Source organism: Lathamus discolor, chromosome 7 (assembly GCF_037157495.1).
Source record: "Lathamus discolor isolate bLatDis1 chromosome 7, bLatDis1.hap1, whole genome shotgun sequence".
Lineage (NCBI taxonomy): Eukaryota > Metazoa > Chordata > Aves > Psittaciformes > Psittacidae > Lathamus > Lathamus discolor.
In genome coordinates this window covers 20,239,863-20,264,516 of record NC_088890.1, presented here as the reverse complement: position 1 = coordinate 20,264,516, position 24,654 = coordinate 20,239,863, and the positions used below count along the sequence as shown (strand labels likewise).

Sequence of the window (24,654 nt, the reverse complement as noted above, 5' to 3'; positions counted from 1 at the left end):
ACAGCACTTGCCACCTCTTACACTGAATTTAAAAAGTTCTGAACAGCATGCATTTATCTAAAACACCTCACTCTAGATACTTCTGAAGGAATTAATAAAGCAGATCAAGCAACAGGACTTTATCCTGGGTGATGATGTTAAGTTTTACGAGGTTATAATTTGCTATTAATATAAGATAAATGTTTCGTTCAGCTTATAACACTGTAAGATGACAGGCTGCAAAATTCCCTCATTTCTGTTTCCTACTGTGGGTTGCATACTTGCACCTTTTAAAAACCATTATTGGTACTATACAAATATTCAAAATCTAAAGAAAGGTAGGAAAATTCCAGGAAGCAAATATGCATTACGAAAAATGACCTGGGATAGACCTCATAGCAGCCTTCCAGTATCTGCAGGGGGGCCATAGGGATGCTGGGGAGGGACTCTTCATCAGGGACTGTAATGACAGGACAAGGGGTAATGGGTTAAAACTGAAACAGGGGAAGTTTAGATTGGATATAAGGAGAAAGTTCTTTCCTGTTAGGGTGCTGAGGCACTGGAATGGGTTGCCCAGGGAGGTTGTGAGTGCTCCATCCCTGGCAGTGTTCAAGGCCAGGTTGGATGAAGCCTTGTGTGGGATGGTTTAGTGTGAGGTGTCCCTGCCCATGGCAGGGGGGGGGTGGAACTGGATGATCTTGAGGTCCTTTCCAACCTGAACTATTCTATGATTCTATGATTCTATACTCTATAGTCTAATATATTCTATATTCTAATTCTATGATTCTATATTTCAGTCAACCCTGAAGTGCGCGTGACTCCTGCAAACTCCCACGGCTCTGCTTCAACTGGAGCCCCACAATGAGCTGGTGTCTATTGTATGTCTACTGTACGCCCATTCACGATCCATTTATTGTCTAGTTCCTCATCATAACTCCTTTTACCACAAGCCAGTCGCCAGAGATTACAACAAATGAAGTGCCTGCCACCTTACAGCAAGGGGGCAATGTTGGCCATGAGGTTATGTGAAGGACAATTTTAGTTACAGATTTGTGTAAAGGGACATCGAGGTTATTAACCAGTCCCTTCTACTTGTAAACTGTGTTAAAAGAAAAAGGCCTGCACCCCAAACCATGTAAAGACTGTTATAAACAGTGCTTTTCTTTAACTTTTCATTTCAGATCACTGCATGATTAGAATGCTTATTATAAGGCCACATCCAGCAATGAAAAGCTTTCAGATGGAAGCTGAAGAAGAGTCAGCAGTAGGTATGCTGGGGTGAGGAGAGGAACAAGGATCATACCTGTGACCTTCCTCTCTGTTCCACTTTCAGGACTCAGAGAGGGAAACTCCATCTATGTACTTTCACATCCTCACAAGTCCTGCTGTTACAGGTACCTCCCATTTTAAAGCCGTGGACTGAGTTTTCCCTATTTCGATGCAAACCTGTCCAATTTTTTTGCCCATAAACCTCAATTGTGGCTGTAATCAGAAGCTGGAGCAGTGCGGGTGATGCATTTCCCTGTCTGAGGAAGTACTGGTCACCGTGCTAGCAAAACAGCTCCTGTTTGAGCCTGGCTTGAGACCCCGTGGAAACGCTGCCCTCCCATGGAGACGTTTGTGAGCGGCTGGTGCAGAGCTCCCAAGGAACGCTAAGAGATGTGCAGCTGGCCAGCACCACCTCCTGATGAAGAGGCAGAACTGAAATGGTTCCTTTCGGCCAACACTGGCCGTGTGCGGAATCATCCCTCTCCTAGGACTTTTACGAACAGGTCCTGTACTAGGTTAGATTGTTGTTGTTGTTGCAGTTTACATTTGGGCTGTGCTTTATCATCAGCAGGAGCTTCCAAGTACTGGAAGAGGCTGGGTTGAGGATGAGTGGAAAAAGAAACTCAAAACAACATTAAAAACCCCCAAATAAACTAAAACTACGTAGAGATGTATATATGTATGTCTATGTCTTGTCTGGGTCATAATGAGGGAGAAACTCATCCTCCCTGCTGGCACTCCAGGAGAGGATCTATGCTGAATCTCAGAATGGAACAACCAAGCCAATGGGCACATGGATTCGCCCCCTCCCACCTCCACACAGGCTCTGGGCATGGAGCCTGCCCTCTTTGTTCCAGCCCTGCAGGCTCAGGGAGCTTCCAGTGAGCACTAAAGCCTCTGTGAAACAAAGCGGGTCTTTTAGAGCAATGTAGGAGTCCACAACAAAGACAAACCAGAGGAAGTTAGAAAACCTTCATGAATAAAGCAAAGAACCTGGGATTTTGTGAGTCCTCCTGGGAAAAGGCTCCCAGACCTGCTTAGACACTATTGTAAAGCCAAATGTAAGGCTGATGCTTCACCAGACACCCCAGCAAGCGCACACATGGCTATGACTGGGGGCTGGCAGGCAGTCTGGTGCTTTTGATATCAAAAAGAGACTGAATACAGTAGTTCAAACAATCCCATGTGGAGATGTGCTTAACTGTCGTCCAGCACAGCCCTTGGCAAACACCCCCCTGCACACACTCTGTTCTGAACAACCTCGGGCTGTAGCAAGCCCAAAAGCTGGTTTTGAGTGGATGGAGGTGGAGACTGACCTGCCCTACCACGGCTGATGCCATTATCCCATTTGGAGACCATGCTGGAGATTTCACTGGCAGTGATGTCAGCGCATGGACATTTGTGCATATATGGTGATACAGCAAATCGACACTGGAAGATGAAAACATGCTTTCCTTCCATAGGCTTGAAAGTCAGGTTTTTTCCATGCTATGAAAAATCATTTCCCCCAAGCCTAGCAGCTAATAATAATAAAAAATTACAACAATAAATATAGCCTCTAACCTCATATCCATACCCTTCACACACAATACGTAAAAAACTATGACTTAGATACAACAGTCTAGAAGCACTGGTGCTACAGCAGTAATGACACTTGGTAGATGCTCTTTAATCGGATCAGGCAATATCCCACAGCACTGGGATTTCAATTTAAAATTCCTCTGACATGGGATAGGACAGAAAGACACTTATGTAAGCTCTGTGGATTGGCTTGGGCACAATGAAATACCCATAGTAGCTGTCAGCCAGCAGAGCAGGTATGACACTCGCTATGCAATGTTATTGCTTTGTGGGAAGAGGATGGAGAGATCTTTTAAATAAGTCGGTCTTTGCTCCCCCGGTTCCCTCATGCCAACACAGAGTGTGCTAGGAAGGGCACGGCAGCTTCCCACCACATTCCTCAGTGCACAATAGAGCTTCCTTGACTTCAGTTACTAGGGTTGCTCAACCAAAAGGAGAAAGCCCTCTAAAACAGGGGTTTGGATACCATCTGGTTGTCCCGCATCACCACCACATTAGGGAAGAATGGCCACAGAGAGCCAAGCACACATAGCAGCCAAGGTAATACGCACAACCAGGGAAACTGGAACAAAGAGAGTGCCACTTCATTAATAAAAGCAGTTTTCTCTCTCCTGGTCTGCATAAAAGTGGATTTGAAGAGTTTAGAATGGGCTGCATAAAATGAAAGTGAACAGCAATATTACTATCATCTTTCACAAGTGCTCTTGCTTGTTGCAGCACACAGGTAAATCTCTGTCAATGTACTACAGCTTTAGGAACATCTCTGCTCATGATCACCTCAGTAACAGGCAGCAGAAGGAAAAGGGGCAGCTGAAGTCTCCAGCCTGGGGTGCCTGCAGCAGGCTGTGTAAATGGATTTCTAACAGCTCTGTGCGAGTGACCTGCTGGTACTGAGAAAAGCAGAACACTCCCCTTGGTTATGGGGTTTGTGCATGGCTCAAACGCCCAGATCTGGGTCCCACCTCTGAGAATCCCAGTGGGTTGGGTTCAAAGGCCCCTTTAAGACAAAGCTCCCACAAGGTTCCCAGCTGTCTGCATGTCTGAAACAAGTGCTGGGAACTCAGAATTAACACCTGAGAAAACATTGTCTCTTCTGGCACAGCTCTTTTAATCCAGCTGCTCTGACAGAAAAGACATCAGAACCTCAAAGATAGATCCCTGGACACATCTTTTCCCAAGTCCTGCCCAAAGGGACCCAACAGGGAAGTCAAGGGTAGACTTGAAGGGTGGTTCCATGCTGCAGGAAAAGCTGCCAATACCAATATTGGCCAAGCCAATATTTATCAGGGGAAAGCAGTCATTGTGTTTTGAGCAGTAGAGGAAGCCTACCTGAATTAATGCTTTACAGGTCAGAAACCCAACAGGGACACACAAAACCAGTTCTAAGGCATCTTTGCCTTTCTCCACACAAGGCACACTATAAATAAGAAGAGCTCAAATCCGTGCTAGAAGGCACATGCCAGACAGGAGGCATCAGACCACCTTGGACATGTTTGCCCGAAAATGTGGCAAATGCTCCATCCCTGGCAGTGTTCAAGGCCAGGTTGGAAAGAGCCTTGGGTGACATGGTCTAGGGTGAGGTATCTCTGCCCATGTCAGGAGCTTGGAACTGGATGATCTTAAGGTCCTTTCCAACCCAAACCATTACATGATTCTATAATTCTATGTTTTGCCAGTCTAGCAAGAATTACAGCCTGTACCACTGCCCACTTCTTCTGTGTGCTCATGTTTAAGATTTATTCATTGCTTTACTTAGCATATCTGAACAGATATGCCCCATCTCTCTGCAAGTTTCAACACCTGATCATGTTTAAATACCCTCTGTACAGCAGGATGGCAGAGCCATGCTCTGTCTAGCAAATACTCCATATCTGAAACACACGCTGCATTGACATGGAGAATACACTCCCACCCAAGTCCAGACCCCTGGTGTAAACTGGTGGCCCAAAGAACAACAAGAGGACAGCAAAGGAGTATCGGGCTCAGTATGTGAGACTGGCAGAGGTGATCTTATGTTCATCTATTGCCAACTCTTCTGATCTTGGTAACTGACTTCTCCCATTGGGAAGGTATCAAATCACAGAGGAAACTACATCCTTCCTAGGCTCAGGGGGACATTTTCCTCCTAGCTTGGTCTCCAAACACTCTGAAAGCATTTTCGCCAGGCAGCTGGAGAAACCAAGACGAGTCCTGTACCTCAGGGGCCAGGGCCAAGGTCACGCTAGAAAATGAGATGAAACAAATCCAATTGCACCTTGGCAGCAGCTGGAGACTCAGTCTACCATAGCAGAGGGCTGAAACACGGCTGAACTGTGTGGTGCTACTGAGGAGCTGATTCCTAATGCAACTAATTCTGTGGGGAGGAGAGGAGAAGTGTGCACGAGGTGAGCCCTGGGCCAAGCGAGTGCGTGTCAGCCCGGAGGGAACTGGTGCATTTTGAACATCAGCTTTTCCAAGAAAGAAGCCACTGAACCTCCATTTCTCCGACTACCCCCCACCCCAGGTCCCTCAGCCGTTCCCCATCACACTTGTGCTCCAGGCCCTGGACCAGCTCTGTTGCTCTTTTCTGGCCCTTCTCCAGCACCTCAATGTCTCTTTTGCACAGAGGGGCCCAGAACTGAATACAGGATCCAAACTGCAGCCTCACCAGTGCCCAGTGCAGGAGGACAGTCACTGCCCTGGCCCTGCTGCCACAGTGGTGCTGATACAGGCTAGGATGCTGCTGGCCACCTGGGCACACTGGTGGCTTATATTGAGCTGGCTGTTTACCAACACCCTCAGGTCCCTTTCAGTCCAACAGCTTTCCTTCAGGCTCCAAGACATGACATAAGAACTCATCTGCTCGCTCCCTGTTCTAGCTTCCCTAAAGGAGCAGATTCTCTCTCCAGCTGTGCAGTAGAGCCTGCATATGAAGGAAAGAAATAGTTTAGTAAATAATTTTTGCCTTTCCTCTCTGTTCTGGCATTTCTACAGCACTCACCTGTCTCTCATGGGATGCAGAAATTGTCACAAGAATCCAAAGCAGTGCTAAGGATGGTGTGTATAACTATGGTCATGTTCAGACCACCACCAATAAAGCAAACCAAAAAAAAATTTCAATTTTTCTATTGCCACTCGCAAGAATAATTCAGCACTTCAGAAACAAAGATGAAAACCAAAAGCCAAAACACCACCAGGACCGCTCATGTCTCTGTGGCATACCAAGTCCCTGCTGAAATACATGCATCATTTTGAGCCCAAACCACAAGTGTTTACTCTCTAAGTCCAGCAGTGAGACTCACATTCATCTTCTGTAGTGCAGAGCTCTCCTGCTGTGAAATTCACTCTTGTTGTAAAAGACACAAAGGTCTAACCTGCAGAAAAAGCTTTCCTCTTAGTGTTACTATCAGGACATGTTATAGTCAGATCCTTAAAAAATATTTAGCGCTTAACGCTCCACAAATGTTTCATATTTCTTTTTAAAGAACTTACTAGCAAAGGTTTTTACTTTGCGTTTATAATGCTTTGCAATTATAGGAGATCCTGTAGTTCCCCAGAAAAAACACACACTGCAATATGAAAAAGAGAAACAAACAAGAGACAGGAGATGCAAAAGCATGGAAGGCCATATAGCCTGGAGCAGGGTTACTTTTGAAAGACACTGAATTTTGTTCTCCTTGTTAACATCAGGGTGAAGATACAGCAAGACACACTTGCATCACAAGTGCAAAATTATCCTGACAGTTCTGGGAGTCTGCTTAAGCCTCTTTCAAATATTGCAATATTTTCTTATAGGTCTGTAATGATTTCTCCCATCTGGAGCCTGTAGCATTTTGGTTTAAAAGAGACAATTGAGCATGGAGATCAAGGAGAGAGAAGCTTTTTCCACTCATCATGGTATTATATCAAACCTGAATAACTGTCTCTTACAAGGCTTTTATAGTGATTAACATCACTTCCCAATCAACCCCTTTAACAAGGGTGTGGGTAGTTATACACTGAGTATGCTATTGCTCAGCACGGCCTTCCCCTACTACTCTATATTTACACATCAAGATAAATCTGGACCAAACTTCGAATGGATTTCTAGCAATTTACAACAGAACCGAGTATCTCTTACAGTGTGGGGCACCTGCTTGCTTAGATGCTTTGGTTATTCCTACCATACTGAGTGGGGCTTTCTTTGTTGTTTCCATAGTTGTTCTTTGCAATAAGGTCTTTGTCACAGTTTCTGTTATTAGATTCTACATGGACTACCACAAGATACAATAATTACCAACTACTGCAACCACACAGCTGCTTCTAGCTTCACCACCCTTAGATAGCCAGAAAACTTGCTCTAGAGAAGCTGTCTAACTAAGGACAGCATTCCCATACTTGTTTGGACTCCTGTCTACTGGTTGCATTCCCATCCATCTGGAGTTTTATAGAGCAGGGTAATAACCTAAAAGCTACTGCTGTATAAAATGGGTTTGCCCATTGTTTTTCACATTAGTGGGTATCATTCTTTAGCCTGAATTGATATTAATAAGCATCTGAGTTGTGAAAACCCAAAGGCCTTCCCTCAGTGCCCACACTGGTTTTCAATGTGGAAAATGTCACTGCTAGGGAATATGGAGAGGTTCAAAAAAGGTCAAGACTGGTGACAATCAGCATCCTGGTTGACGCTCAGGCAGGTTCCAGTATCCCCTTGCTAACACCCAGGAAACAGCCCAACATACCAGCCCCCTCTTGGCCTCAGAAACAAGCCAAATACAAGTTTAGTGGAACATGGATTTACTGCCCTGCTCTGAACTGCAAAAGTCAGTCACAGTTCTGACTTACAGGTACTCCGAATCACATGATTTGCTTTCCTTACATACCCCTTTCCCCCAGCTATTCCTCTCTCCTTTGCCTGGGAGCAGATCATAGAATCATAGAATAGTTAGGGTTGGAAAAGACCTCAAGATCATCCAGTTCCAACCCCCCTGCCACAGGCAGGGACACCTCACACTAAACCATCCCACCCAAGGCTTCATCCTACCTGGCCTTGAACACTGCCAGGGATGGAGCACTCACAACCTCCCTGGGCAACCCATTCCAGTGCCACACCACCCTAATAGGAAAAAAACTTCTTCCTTATATCCAATCTAAACTTCCCCTGTTTCAGTTTTAACCTGTTACCCCTTGTCCTGTCACTACAGTCCCTGATGAAGAGTCCCTCCCCAGCATCCCTATAGCCCCCCTTCAGGTACTGGAAGGCTGCTCTGAGGTCTCCACGCAGCCTTCTCTTCTCCAGGCTGAACAGCCCCAACTTCCTCAGCCTGTCTTCATACAGGAGGTGCTCCAGTCCCCTGATCATCCTCGTGGCCCTTCTCTGGACTTGTTCCAACAGTTCCATGTCCTTTTTATGTTGAGGACACCAGAACTGCACACAATGCTCCAGGTGAGGTCTCAGGAGAGCAGAGGGGCAGGATCACCTCCTTCGCCCTGCTGGTCACGCTCCTTTTGATGCAGCCCAGGATACGGTTGGCTTTCTGGGCTGCAAGCGCACACTGCAGCCGGCTCATGTTCATTTTGTCATTGACCAGCACCCCCAAGTCCTTCTCTGCAGGGCTGCTCTGAATCTCTTCTCTAAGCATGGTAAGCAGCCTGCTCATCCACTGCTTCCCCACTGGCTCCCATTTTGCTCCCTTATTCAGTCTTTGTGATACAGCTGCCCCAAAAGTTTCTGCCTTGGCCAGAGCAGTTCCGCTGAGCTGATGTGGGCAGGAGTTGGGCAGTTCTGACTTCCTGCCCTAGAGGCATTGAGCTTCTGCTGGCTCAGGGAGTTGCACAAAGAGGAGAGCTTGGAGACACACCAATGCAGGAAGCCAGGACAGAAAAAAAGGGAGCAGCAAGTAAAACAGAAAGGCAAAGCAATTTGCCCAAACAGTAGGCTGGCACAGAATTCAGAGCAGAGTTTCTGAGTGCCAATGCCATCCCCTAACCTTCAACAATAATACTGTTACACTGCTCTAATATCTTTTTCCAGCATGTATAAATTATTAGGTATGAAAGACTGTTTGCCTGGTAAAGGCAATTAAAGGCACATTAAATCTTCAGCAAAGATCAGAGTCTCCCTCTATGCAAGAAAAATGACAAGAAAACCTCAGTGTAAGTAACTGGAGGTAGTGTTTGATTTTCAATTTTCACCAATCTGGCAAATTCCATGTAAGTCCTCTTCCGAAATAAGAACATACCTTGACATGTTATAGCCACATTAGCTCGCAGGTAGCCTTCTACTAGGGTAAAGAGATGGAGGACGTGGTCCTGCAGCACTGCTGGGAGGGTGACTCAGTGTGAACTGGATTAGAGCACAGCAGCACCCATCTCAGGGAGACCAGAAAGCTGCTCAAGCTGCTCCTTTGAAGAAAGCTATAGATATGCAGGTTGTATAGGCTGGTGAACACAGGAGAGAAGAACGAACTGTATGAAACTGCTCTGCCAGGCCAGTTTCCCCTAGCTCAGGCCAAATCTGCCACAGCCAGTTCTGAGGCAGGCATCACATTTGGGGTTACTAATGCTGTTAGGAGCCCATGAAAATGGCCACACTGCCTAATTCAGTGTCCCTGCAGAACTACATAGTTCCTTTGGTGAAAACACAATGTGAAAACATGACAAAACACTCTGCCTTCCCTCTGTATGGGCTGATGGAGTCTCCTGGGAGTTTGTTTGAGATGTGTAAGCATCTCCCATCTGTCATTGTGCAATATTATTTATTTTGTTGTTGGTTTAAGTGTTACTGTTTTGGGCAAGACACATGGCAGAACACATCAGACAGATCATCATTCCAGCCTGAAGTTTCCTACAGTTAACGGAAGAACTGACTGTGGATGACTTCTGGCACACTGCAGCAAAGGAAGTGCTATGGTGGTGCAAGCTGCATGCCCCAACCAAGCTTTCAAAGCCAACATTTACAGCATCCAATCCAAACACCCAGAAAGTCACTAACTGAACAGTGTTTCTCAATCTATAGTTTCCAAAGTAATTCCCCAGTACACAATCAGGCCAAGTTTAGACCAGATAACCATGTTAAAATGGATTTCTAATGTGAAAAGGCCGTTGTTAACTTTCAGCAGTGGAAAAGCTGTATCTTCACCAGTCTATGGGGAGGAAGGTGGAGAAATAAAACTCACACCGTAGTTACAGTACTTTTTATTAGCCTTCAAAATAAAAAAGCTTCAATTTCATGCTTCATTATGAAGCCAAAAGGACTAGAAAAAGAGCTGTTTCTGGGAAATGATAATGAAGAAAACTTAAATGACAAAGTTTCAAAAGATGGGGCTTAAAAACATGTTTGGGCAACAAAAATACAGCATTTTTGTGCTGGATGTTTCCCTTGGTTTAATGTACTCCTTTTGCCACATCCAGCTTCTAAACTTGTGGATATACAGATTTATCTTAAATCTGAAAACACTGCCTAGAAGTGCCATGGCCAAGACTTTGCAGGATGCCATTTTCTTATACCTGCGATCACATTTTCTCTGTTCTTTAGGCAAGTCTCTTTGGATGACATCTAGAGTGAGACATTGCCTAAAGCTTAGAGAACCGCCCAGAGTATCCAGCAAAGCTCCATGGATCAGATTCAGGGATAGAAATACACATGGGCAAATGGAAAGCTGGTGGCCCCATCCTTAGAAGCTGTGTATACTGTCTTCATGCAAGTCAAGCTTCCTTCAATTGTATCACTTCATTGCAGCTCATTCCCCACCCCAACTCCCACAAAGACTAAAAATCTAACCAATTTTAGCAGCCATACATAAGACTGGCCTCAACTCTCGCAAGCCCAGCAGAGAGGAGGCAGCTATGGCAGATGCTCTCTTTCCTAGTTTACAAGCCTATTGACTGACAATAGCAGCTTCCAACACTGCTAATTCCAAATGATCTGATTTGGGTGCTGCCTCTACGTTTTAGATCATGGCTTAAGTAGCCTTATTTTCTGAATAAGAAAAGACTTTACATTTGCGATTCTTACATGCATTTATCATACTCTGCAAATCAAACCAAACAAGAAAAGACAGCAGGCACATGCACATGTTAATGCAGTTAAGACTCTTGCAGGAGAAACTAGAAGAAACATACTCTTCTGGAATGGGGTGCAGAAGGGAGAAAGAAAAGCCTGAATATGAGGTTACCCTTTTCAGATACAGCTTCAGGCTGAAGCCACGTTTTCTTTCTGTTCTATTTTCTTTGATCCTTAAACTTCAATCCAAACCTTTAAGTTTAAATGGGATTTAATTTTGAACTAAAAGCTGTTTAAATGGAAACGATTTCCAACCCCTCCCCCCCTGCCAAATCATGATTTTGAAGCTGCAATATTGAGGTGCCAAGCAAATCTGTAAAACTTTCTGGCTTGAAGTGATAAGGACAAATAGTCAAGAAACTCAGTCTGAAGGTAGGAGATAAATGGAACAATTTGCTTTCATTTCACTTAAAAAGGAAAAGGAGAAAAAAGCTTGTGATAAATTGGAGAATTTTGCAAGTGTACAATACATAAATCCAGTCTTTCTGGGTTTAACTGACGGCTCAACTGCATTACAATATCAATGTGGTGAGGTTTCACTCCTGTCCCAAATGATTTTAAACCTCCATTGAAAGCCTGTCTCAACACAAGCAGTGGGGTCAGATCCTGCTCTAAAACACTGGCATCACTCTGAATGCAACACAAACGCATTTGTGTATTTTGCGGCTATGGATCCAAGACATAGTTCTTTTCACAGCAAGTCAGCAGCGCCTGAGATTCAACTTCTATAACTAAATATCCTTTAGGAGATGCAAACCTTCTCTTATATTCTCCATACACTCATGGTAGCAAGTCTTCTACGTGTGACAATGGGGCTTGTATTGGACATGCCAAGGTACCAAGCCTGAGGTCTGGATGCAGCCCCTACTCACATACGGCTTTGGAGCATCTTGCTGGCACATCAGGCTGAGAGAACTTGGGATCACTTGCTTGAGTGATCCCTCTGTCTAGGGCAGTCCTACCTGTGTGGTGGGGCAGTTTATTTATAAGACTATTAGTTTTTTTTACCTTCTAACCATAGTGATGATTCTAAACAGCTTTTAGCATAGGACTGGCAGTCCTGGAGTAAAGGTTGGACTTGATGATCTGAAAGGTCTTTTCCAACTTAATTGATTCTATGATTATTCCAAATACACTGAAATGTAGTACAAAGGTTTCCAGTATGGCAGATGTGCATTGTAAAACAATCAATCACTATAATTTTCATTTTGTTTGTCTCTAGCTTTTGAGCTACTGAAAGGCTTCAGAGCTTTGCTGCTTTGATTAAAAGAGACACAGATTGAACAATATCCTTAGACATCCCCTGCACACCACTAATAGCTCTTCTTGCTAATAAGAATGGTAGCTTTAAACTGAAAGAGGACAGATTGAAATGAGCTCTTGGGCAGAAGCTCTTCCTTGTGAGAGAGCTGAGGCGCTGGCACAGGGTGCCCAGAGAAGCTGTGGCTGCCCCATCCCTGACAGTGTTCAAAGCCAGGTTGGGCATGGCTTGGAACAAGCTGCTCTAGTGGAAGCTGTCCCTGCCGATGGCAGGGAGTTGGAACTGGATGAGCTTTAAGGTCCCTTCCAACACAAATCATTCTATGGTTTTGTGATTTTAAATACAAGACAAAATATGCTTTTTACTTACTACATTATAAACACAGGCTGAGTTTTCTACCCCATGAAGGAACTGTTTTGTGGTGTTTGATTTGAACTTGATTTTTAAATGTTATTTTATTTACAGTAAACTTACCAGCAGGTATCTAGGTACCAACAGCAACATCACTCATCGCTGAAAGCCAGCTGATAGGGTCATGAAGCCAGATAACACCAAATGTTGGCTTCTGTCATGAATCAAAGCCTACTACTGTTATTAAACAGTAAAATAAGACACTATCTGCTGAACACCAGTGCATCATGGAGAACACAAGACAACCAAAGGCTAATGCTGCAACCTGAAAACCACAGTATCTAGGACAATTTTCTCCACTTCACCTATGCCCCAGAACTAGTGCTTGCCAGTTCCAGAATACCTCTGTCAGTGATGCAGATGCCACAGTGGCCCAGCACCAAACTGGGATGATCAAGCTGATCAGGAGTCCAGATGAACAAGTAGAAAAACCTGCAACCCCAAATAAAATATGCCACATGGTAAGTGAAGTGCCAGATTTCATGTTCACAAGGGCCAGGCAAATGGGCTGTTTTAAGAGACAGCTCAAAGGTGCTTGAGAAACCTTGTTAGTGATATGTGAGGCCTTGTCAACAAGAAAGCGTTATACCTTCGCTTTGAACCCACCAACCATTAATGCTCTAAGAGGGTGGCTGTTCATTCACAGGCAGCAATTCAGTATCAGTCATTACAAAACACAATTGTCACTGGTCTCAAGAACATATTGTTCAGTGTAATGTCCAAGCTTAAGTCTCAGGAGGCGAAGGAGAGGGTTATCTCCACCATCCCTCCATTTGTTTGAATAGCAAGCCACCTGAGTAAGGATATTCTACACAGGACATCCGACTTTGCTGATTTTTCCCTGGAGAGGATTAGGTTAAGCTCGCTCTTTTCTGAAGATACACAGATCATCAGAAGAAGTTTAAAAAGGGAATATGTGTTTCCATATCAGGTAGGAGTGCACACGTGGCTTGCTTTGCTCTCACAATGGATGAGTCTGCACTGTTCTGCAAGATTGACAGCTTCATTTTCACCTGCCTGACCTGAACAATAGTACATCAGAAAACAATTCTGCAGATCCACACACAGGGCTTTGGACATCCATACTGATACCACTTTAATTCCATTGGACAGTCTAGGAAAAAAATCCAAAAAATTATATTCATTTACTTAGGTCAGACAAAGCTTTATTTGCTGCAGCAAATAATTTGCAATGGTTTCCTTTCCCCTTTTTGGAAGCTGCTTTTTTCTCCCCATCAGACTTTAACAGCCTTCCAATTGCAAGGTTTGTAGCACTTGCCAAGGGTGAAGGAATCTAATTTGCTAGCTCAACCATCATTTGCAAAGTAATGACTATAAGCAGGTCTAAAACCAACATTAGACTATCTGAAACACAAGCTATGTTGATGGATACATTCTCAGAGTAAATAAAAGCACTTTTCAACTGAAGCACTTAAAGCCTGTGCATATTTCTGGTTCAAGAGTTGAGTCTCTTCCTGGAGAACAGCTCTATTATTAATGAAATTAACAGTGAGAAAAGGACAGCTCAAACCTCCTCCTGTCACTGGACTGCTCCAAGATCTCCAGCTGAAGCCTAACTTTTGTTTTAAGGCAGCAATCACTCATGCTCCCCCTGACAACAGGAAGAGTAATAGGCCATCCACTTCTCGATCAGTGGAGTCTGCTTCAGATTCACTCAAGAAATCCCAGTTTTTAATGCTCTAAAATTACTCAAGGCCCTTGAATTCTACTACAGATAAAAACACACATGTGGGTGAGGTGTGTTTGTAAGGTCAACAAAGGCAAAAACCCATTGTGACCGAACAGCAACAGTTCTGCAGTATTCTATTCTTTATTTTAACATTGCTTTGGGTCAGATCTGTAATTGATATCAGCAAGAACTCCTTTTCAGGTGTGATTGTAAAGCACATCTGGAAATCCTGCACTTAACCGCCTGCAAAACATGTCTCTCCCCAAGCTCTGCTCTGAGCTGGCAGAGATGACCTTCGCTGAAGAAATCCATACATACACACATAGGCCACAGAGCACAGTTCTGGCATTCAAGCATTAACAAATGACCCCTTATTTTGTCCAAGTGAGATTACTGTGCTAGAACCTCTCAATTGGAGAGGTGAGGAGAGTGTCCTCAGGCGATCACAGATGCAAGAATACTCTCAGCTTCTTTGAGAAAACAGCTTGAAAATTAGGACAGTTATATTTTCTTGCCAATCAAGAAAATCTGCATTCTCAGCTGCTTATGGAGAATAGATAAGCAATGTTATTCATCAGCAGGTTTCCAGTCTCCCAATGTTATTGAGGCTGGATGAGCACCAATTCTTCCACTGCCACACCATAGTACATGTTCTGCTTCATGCTTTTCCCTTCAAAGATTCCACTTAATCGTACTGCAGGGGCTCCTCAAGATCAATGCATTCTACTTCTCTTAAAATCTTAGTGCTGCCCAGACAGCTCTTCAAAGCAGGAGCAGACTTCCAGGTAAACATGTGGAACAGATCTTAGAAAAATGTATTTTCACACTGGAACAAAGTAGGGAGATACTGGTCTTGCATGATGCCTCTAAGTTCTCCCACCATAATAATTCCTTCCTGTGAGAATGTTAAATTTATAAACTTTTGAACAAAAAATAAAAACCACCAAAAACCAAAAAATAAGAATCAAGATAGCATAATTTGTCTATTTTACAGTAAATATAAACTGAGACTCAGCAAGGTGAAGTGGCCGCAACCATCTAACAGCAACAGACTAAGCTGCATTGGAACCCAGCCCTCTTCATTAGGGCCGTATCTCACTCTATAGCACAAAAGATTTCACATCATTCAAAACCCAGGTTCTCAGGATCTAGAGGATCAGATGGTTGGGTGGCTGTAAACATTTCAAAGTGCAGCCTCTTCCCATGCATGGATCAGAATGACAGTCTGTGACAATGTCCAAGTTTTCAAAGGTGACGAATTTTATTGTCCATGAGCTTAAAAAGAATAGCTTCCATAATGCTGTCCTTTTTCCTCTCTCAAAATCAGAGTGCAATTTGCAGCATGCAAAGTATCCAAAAGATTTGTCTTGCCAATTCCCATATATTTGAATGAGCATTTTAGTAGCAATTGGGTATCCAGACTCTTGGGGAGCTTTTAGCATCTGCATTCTGACTGCCCCTGCCATAAATGACTTCCCTCTGCTCCCATGGAGTTCAGTTGCAGGAGGGGTGTGACAGGAGCCAGCCAAGACTCAAACTGGGATGTAGTAAAATCTTTGCATAGAAGAAGGCTGGAAGAATCCTGAAGGACAAAGTCAGCTAATGCCAGCTCCAGGTTTCAAATGCAAAGCAGAAAGAGCCTCCATTTCTTATCCACTGTTACAATCATAATTCCTGCATTTCTAACATCTTTTATGTAGTTCATTGAAAGTAGTTCAGAGTAAACTGAAGTCAGGATGGTACCACTTTAGACTTCTTCACTGTAGTTAGGCACAGACAAGGAAAAAATCAGAGAGCTAGTGACAAAGATTCCATGTGTCACATAAATCAGTACAAGCTACACTAAGCAATGCAGCCCAGCACCAAACCAGTTAAAATGGCTCTGAAAAAGCTAGCTCAGCTACTGCACACAGCCCAGCTGAATAAGCTCATCAACTTACCCACTGTAGCATTTCTAGTACCCAAGCTAATGTGCTGAGTTAGGTTTATTTGCTTGACTGTGTTGGCACTGGTAATTTCCACACTATTTGCATCACTGCAGTATATGGCTTCTGTTGCCCTCAATTAATATTTGTCAGTTTACCACCACAGTGCATATTTTAGTTCAGCATATTTTAGTGACACAATTGAGTGGTGCATAGCTGAAAAATGACACAGAGCACTATAGTAATACACTGAGCCAAAGGAAAAGGAAGCTTCCCAGCCCATGTCTATGGAGTAGGTAGGACCAACTATTTGACTTTTACACAGTGAGATCTGATGTTCTTCCTTACGACATTACTGAGCTTATTCACAGATTGTTTATATCTTCATTTTCCCACTTCCACACTGACCAGCTCCTGCCCCGCTGAGAAGTGACTGTCACAGGAGTGAGGGAGAGATAGGAAAGGAAAACATGACTGCTGAAAACAAAGTCTCACAGGCTATGATTATATACCATATATTTTTATCTAAACCCTCTTAAGTCTGTCTTGTGCTTTTGCTTTTCTCAAGTGTCTGAAATCTCACTGAACTACTTTATTCTTAGGAGAAGAATTCAGATAGAGAAAAAGAAAAAAGAACAATATTTTTCTTCTTTGTGTCCCTTGTGCCACGCAGAAACAGCAGACTGTTGGATGCAAGGCTCTGACATGACTACTGACATGGCTCCTAGAGAACCAAAGATTATGGTGACCACCACAAAGCATCACTGATAAACTGCGAAGATATGCTTGGGGGATTAAAAACCCCAAAACCTAAAAATCACAGCTTATGCTTAATTACAAATCAGACTTGCGTGCTATTTGTTGCAGTATTTCATTCCTGGTTTGGTCTTGTCTGCATTACATAAGCCTGACAACTAGTCTACACATTTTCTTCCACTTTAGCTCATAGGTCTTACCATTCTTTAGACCAGTCACTGAAAATTTTCTCATTTAAGACAATTCATTGCATTAAACCTGACCCACTTGATTGAAAATTGTTGTGAAGACCTGTAAGTAGGAACGCTTTGTTGCATCTGATAAGACAGCAGTTAGCCACAACTGAGAACCTGAGTTTTTCAATGGCATTATAAAACTAGAAAAGCAATGCTGGAGAACTGGGTAAGATTTCTGTTAAGAATAAGCTTTACATTGTATTAACTGTGTCATAAAAGTGGATGCACTACTATAATTATACACACAACAAAAAGGCTACTTAAAACCTGAATAGAATTTATTTCTTCACTGCTTCACTCCTTTAGATTATTTCCTTTTAAAACCAACAATTTCTTTCTTCAGACCAAGAAAGATGTTGAAGGTGTCAGGATCTCTCCAAGCCCCAATATCCCTCATAAAAGCACATTTTCAGGTCCTGCCAAGCAAAAAAGCAGCTTAATTGCCTGCAATTGCAATTCCAGCCACTGCAAATCATATAGAGATCTCCCATGAAAGCTTTAAAAAGCTAAGACTTAATTAGCATCCCTGATTAAATAGCAATTCATACACCATTATATCTCCCAGCTAGGGAGCATAGTGCTCTGAAGCAGCAGCGAAGGAGAAAACAAATGTGCGCACAAACATGCCTCCTTCCCTCAGTCCCCTGAAACTCGCCATCTTCAGACTTTATCATGGCAAATGGCCATTATTTAAGATGGAAAGGCTACTGCCAGACATGCTTTGAACACTCCAAGGCAAAGTTTCCATTTACAACTTAATCTGACAGAGATTACAGACCCCAACAGAAACCATGGCAGTTGCCACAACATAAAGCAGTTCAGTGAGAACAGCACAGATACTGAGCATGAAAAGGCTCCCAGCCTGCAGTACTGGGGGAGGGAGAGGCAGCAAAAATCCCCCACAAACCACCACAACATAAACACCCAACAAAGAATCACAGGATGGTTTGGGCCAGAAGGGACCTTAAAGCTCATCCAGCTCCACAGGCAGAGACACCTTCCACTAGAGCAGGTTACTCCAAGCCCCTGTGTCCAATCTGGCCTTGAGCACTGCCAGGGATGGGGCAGCCGCTGCTCCTCTGGGCACCCTGTGCCAGCGCCTCAGCACCCTCACAGGGAAGAGCTTCTGCCTAAGAGCTCATCTCAATCACCGCTTTGGTAGGCTAAAGCCATTCCTCCTTGTCCTATCAACTACACGCCCTTGTCAGAAGTCCTTCTCCAGATTTCTTGTAGCCCCCTTTAGATACTGGAAGACTGTTATAAGGTCACCCCTGAGCCTTCTCTTCTCCAAGGTGACCATCACTGAAAAAAAATCTAAGAACAAGCATTTCTAAAAGACAGATCCCATTCTTCCCTTCTTCCAGTTCATAATTCTGAAACACATCACAGGAGATTACCTCCTCCTTGGGACAGCTGGGATTGCAATTCTTCACCGCCCTTGCTGTTTGGGAATCCTGAAGTGATGGGAAAAAGGGAGCAAAAGCAATACAAAGAGTATATATATCCATACAGATATCCTTTCCTTGTTTGGATAGGACAACCATGGCAGCAGCCAGAGATGGCTACTATAGGTAGTAATAAGAGCTGGTGTTTGTGGTGTAGGAAACCAGTTTCTGAATTTCCAGTGCCTGCATGTAGTTATTCACCTATTGGTTCTGTTGAGAAGGTGCTAGCTTGTGCCTGGTTCTTGCTGGAAGATCCTGGGAAGCTCTCCACACAAAGAGGAGCAACATCTGAGTATGCTAGTAGAAAATGCAACAGAAATGACTACTCATCACCAGACAGCTTTCACACTGGCTGTGCTCTTCCTAGGCTGGAGGGATCATGTCACCCCCCCGTGAAGCCTGAGAACATGCTCATTTTATGATGCCAAGTAGGGAAAATGTACTAGAAGCAGTGACAAAACAACAAAAGGAACAAAAGTAATTGAGGAGTTAGTGTGCAATGATCAAAGAAGAATGATATTTTAACAGGATTAGAGGTATAGAGGTGCCAGAATTAGCAAAGATGGATCATCTACCACAGCAGAGCAGATTAAAAAAAAAAAAAAAAAAAAAATCGGTTTTCAAATCCTGAAGACAGATGTTTTTTGGCTTTTAACGACAAGGCACAGGATCAAGAACAAGGTTTGTACATGAGGTTCTGGGTACCACTCTCACTGCTCCAGGAGAGCATGTTGAGATTTTGGAAGCTTATCTCTTAGTAGAGAATTACAGTGCAGCAATATTCCTTCACTCAGCCAAATCGGAAATCTTAGATTAGCAAAATAAGTCTTTGAAGAGAATAAATACACTCTCATATGACAAGACTCCAGTAAATCAGCTAGACAGACAGAACCATGATAAATGGGATACAAGAGAAGAGCAAGAAGAGTGAGTTACTGTAGGTAGTGTTTGAAATGTTGTTCAGATATTGTTCACTGCTAATGTGCCTTCCGGGGTTTGCAAAGTCCTGTTCCATTGGCCTTCAGAAAGCCAGTGGTCAAATTTACATACAAAAATCTAAATATTCATTCAGATTTGATCATTCCTTACCTACTGTTAAAAAGCATTTTATTCTTGACTAAACTTTCTGGAAAATAACTGCTCTTTACAGTATAGATGAACAGTCCATCCCTATGCACTTCACAGACTCCTGCGCTGCTTCTAGCATTCCTTATTTCTGGCCTTTAGCCCCTTTCACACTCTTCAGAGATCTTGGAGCAGAATACACTCCTGTAGACCTGAAGGAAATAAATTTTTCTATCACAAATCTTCTTTTTCAGTGACCACCTACTAAATACTGTATAGTATTTGATATCAACATCCAGAGTATTCCTTGCTTCATGATGCTCAACAGCCTCACAAGTACAGCTGGTCTTTGTCTATTATTTCTTTAGCTTGGAACCAGTGGCAGTGACTATCTGAGAATGGGAACAACCAAGTTTTTTCAACAAAGGTCTTCACAGTCCCAGAGAACACCAGGCTATCACTGAGCATGCAAAAATAACTCATAGATGAGTTTGAAACAGCTTCAGTTATCTACACTGTAATACATGACTGCTCAGTTGAAGAGGGAAGCTTGGAACAACATATGGTACCAATTACTTACATCCTCCAGTAACCAATACTTTTTCTTTTCAGATACAATTTATCTGTATTCTTGGCAGCTCAACTGTCTGCCTCTCTCCTCTCTTGAGGAATGCTATGACATGCAGATGTTATTTATATGCCAAGCAAATTATTTCTGCAGCTATATTCTTCATGGTAAGCCCATCCTTGTGTCCCATCCAAAAGGTAAGTGTCACAATTTGTGACTGTGAAAAATGCCTTGGCACTTTTTGAAAAGTAAATGCAGAGTCTTGGCAAAATTTCACCTTTGGTAATTGCACTGTAGCTCTTTTCTAACAAACAGCTGATGAATTCTAACCCAGATGTGACTGGTAGCGTATTCCAGGTTCCAGGAAGCTATTAAATCAAAGAACAAACTTAACAATGAGTACCCTAATGATAAGCCTCATTTTTCGCGTTGTCTGCTCTGCAGGTATTTTTATGCTCTTTCTCAGCTCCCAGAAACCCATCACAACAATAGCTGGACTCAAGAGAAACCCCAGGAATAAATCTCTGCAGACACTCTCCCTTTAAACTGCTGGTCAGAACCCCAGAGAATATCAATGGCACATTAAAGTTCATTTTCTTCAGCCTACAGCAGCACTTGGTAGCATTCAGTTACCTCCCACTGAAAAGTTTCCAATCCTCAGCTAAAAAGAAAGTCCCAGAACCACATGGGTAGTAGTGCCAACTACCAGCTTCCAACAAACAGATCCAAAGGGAAGCAAAAGTTTGATGTATTTTGGACTAATGATTTTGGCATCATTTCCCTTTGCACTGTTTTTATTGTCATATTTAAGAGCAAAAGTAAAATAAAAATTCTTTGCAAAAGCCAATTACCTAACAGCTTCCTCCAGGAAAAAGTAAAAAAAAAAAAAAATGAAGAAACCAACACACATAGAAACTGCTACAAAAAGTCCCCAGATGACATAAACATCTTCCTGTCCTTGAGTTATGTCTCAGGGTCCGTTAACTACAACCAGTTTAGAAAGGAGTCCAACATGCTATGGAAAGCACTTCTTTAAAAGCAGAAAAACAATGACAGCAGGATTATGAGGTATCATGTTTATCATATGCCAACGGAATATCCTTGCTCAGTTTATCCATTTCCAAACAAGCCCCAACCAAAGGAATTCTGCAGTGGTGGCTCGCACGGGATCTGAAAAGGAAGAGGTGTTTGGAATAGCTCATCACTTGTCGCCAACCCCCCAGGCTGAACACTTGTCACACTGTCACCTATTGCCACATACTTGGCAATTTATTGCAAGGAGAGTGCTGGATGTTCAATAGCCCTCCTGAAATAATGCTTCTAACTTTTGAAAGCAATTTTCTAGGCCATCTAGCTGGGAATGTCACCTTCCAAATGTGAAGCAAATAGCTGCTGCCTTTTCAAGCTCTAAGAGAGCACAGCTTTCTATAGTAGAGCATAACTTTTTATTAAATATATACAGCAGTGAAGGCACAGGCAAAATACGGTATTTTTTCATAACTTCTATCAATATATGACAAGAATTACGTATTTACTCTCTAAATCTAGTTCTGCACATTTTTTTCTTTAACTAAAATCAATAATATTTGGTTTAAACTAGAAAGATCTAAGCACATGATTCAAATTAAGATAACACCCAAGAAGTTTAACAGAGCTGAGTCAGGGCATACACAAGGCAAAGCTGCTCCTGCCAATAAGCCTGAACGTCAGGAGACGTGGGCTGGATATTTATCTCCATTGTGTGTCTCTTAAGATGGAGACATTGTGACATCTCTAACCTGTGATATATTCTATTTCCTATTTGTTATTAGCTGTCTGACTGTGCTGTGTACTTAGACAAGTATGGCCCAGCACACCCACAGAGTTTTTTTCTCTTCAGAGCTATATTATTTATGTGGTATAGCTGAAAATAATGTCAGCTGGGGGCTGTTGTGTATTGTTTCTTTTCTTGGGTACGCAAATTGACCATTCCGTTGTTCATCAGGAAGTCAAATATACCTCTGCTGCTTCTCTCAAGTTTCTATCTAGGCTGTGGTTACACCAGGAGGAAAGCATTCATGAGAGCAGAGGCATAGCTCCAAGAAAGACCTGCAAGGGAGGAGATAGTTCCAGCTTAACAACTGGTTCAAGGCTCTGCAAGGAAGTAAGTCAGAGAACCCTTAAGTAGGCACGTAATTTTTCTGGTTTCTGTGGCTAGGAAAACTATAGAAATGTTTAAAAGATGAACTTTAATTCATTTTAAAAATGAAATGAAACAAGAGATGATCTTATGTACCAAGATTTCGGAAAGAAAATGCTGAGCCCAATACAAGATCTAAGCAGCAGCACCCTTCTCGTTGCAGGGTTCCTACATGACAGTTATAGGTATAGAAAATACAGCAGATAAATCCCTTCCACTTCCTCCACTGTCCCTGGTACCTGCATAGCAAGAGGACAGGAAGAAGTAGATAGCAGGCAGAGGATCTCCTTACCTGTCACAGAGAATTCCAAGGCAACTCTTCATTTATAAGAGGAAGTTATGAATTTGTGGCCAAAGCATCAGCCTACCCCATCAACAGCGAGCAACTACAGCTCAGTGTTGATGGCTTTTTAAATTACTTTTCTATTTACCAATGAAAGGACAATTTCCAGCAGGTCTTGTTCATCTACAGAGACAGAAGCAAAGCTGTCTGCATTTCACTACAGCAGCATTTGGCTTTAGGAAGGTTCCCCTAGCCACCTTGTGTCTAGATTTGAAGCTGAGAACACTGTGGTCCTACAGAGTCACAGTACTTGTAAAGGAGCTAACACTGTCTCTCAGGTTCATCCATCCATTTGGGAGCCTTTTCCCTTATACCAAGAGCATGACTGAAACTCCAGAAGTTTGGAGGTAAAATACTATTCCCTTTAGATAGGCCTTAAAAGCCTCAACTGAAGGAAGACAGTATTAGTCCCAAAATCCTAGCCTCAGAAAGGGGAGGCTGAAGAAATACAAGCGCTTTTTCGGAATACAGCATTAATCTTGGGAGGGAGAGAATTCAAAAGGCTGAGAACCATCCCAAAACAAATCCTGACCTATATAATATAATAGGGTTTGTTTACTGAGGCATGAGCAGATACTACATCACTAATTTAAGTGAATAGGCTCAGTGCCAAAGCTATCAATGGAAATTTATCTGCTTATGCTGCTGGGAAGTTCTGCTCTTTGCACAGCATTCAGTGAGGTGTAAAATGAGGACTTAATGTTACTTGCTTGGACTCATTTCAAATGCAATTGCTGCACCTGTTCATACCAACACACACACACAGAGCAAATGCTTCTATTTTTCACAGGGCCCAGTAAAATAAAACCTGGATTGAAATAATAAAGCTATGATTTATATCCCTACCCATTTCTTTATTCTTTACTAATCACCTCCTTTCTAAAATGCATTCATTTTCCTAAAGTAAAAATAAGATCATATCTGTTTCTGCCTATTCAGACAATAAGCAATTCCTCACATCTTCTCTCCACAGAAATCTTTCCGTACTGCACAACACTGAACATGAGCAACATACCCTGGCTCCTTTGAAGCCATCTCTTCCAAGTATTAACAGTCCCCATTTCCTGCTTAAAGAATGATGCACAGAAGTCGACTGTATACCCCTTTGAATGCAATAAAATAACAAGAGGCAAAACAACTGATTTCTTCCCAGACAAATAGGAATTCTTATCTGCACAGCCCAGGCAGAGGGAAGTGTTCTCTCCTGTGATTTAGCTCCAAGCCAATCTAAAGCAGTCAGAGTGGACTGGCTCTAAATACACTGTCAAGAGCAGAGGGACTGTGTGGATGGGGGCCTGGTTCTGTTAAGCTGAATATCCTCAGCTTCCACAGGGAGCTCATGCTGCTTTGAAGAGAAAGGGCATTTGGCAAAATCCAGCCAATTTTAACAAACAAACAGCACATGATGCCATGAAGCTATGGCAATAAGAAGAAAAATATTCATCTCCCTATAGCTACCATAATTTGGTTTCAGTGGTCAGCTTCGAAGCAGCAAAGTGAGCAACTTGAGTGACATGCATAGGATTGCTTCATTCCTTAACCATCTTTCTACAAGCTGTTCAAACACAGACAAATAAAACCAGCTCACCCACCGCACATGCGTGGACCTGACGACCTCCAGATGTTCTTTCAAATCAAGGACAGAAGGCTGGACAGAACTTGGAGCTACCTGATCTAGTAGAAGGTGTCCCTGCCCATGGCAGGGGGGTGGAACTGGATGAGCTTCCCTTCCAGGCCAAACCATTCTGGGATTATAATTTTTCTAAGAGTGTGTATCTTGAGTTTTCCTGATGCTCACCACATCTCTAAAGGTGGCACACTGCTCAGAAGAGAGAAGAACAAGATGTTTCAGGCCCATCAGCTGCTATGGATAAAGCTTTCCATCAAGGAAGGCAGAATAAATTCTTCTGCCTTTTTTTTTTT

General features: G+C 43.0%; 1 protein-coding gene across 1 annotated transcript in view; it reads right to left on the bottom strand.

The window, feature by feature from the left end:
• Positions 1-24,654, bottom strand: part of SLC6A1 (solute carrier family 6 member 1) — a 61,598-nt gene that overhangs the window by 20,580 nt on the left and 16,364 nt on the right. The window lies entirely within an intron of this gene.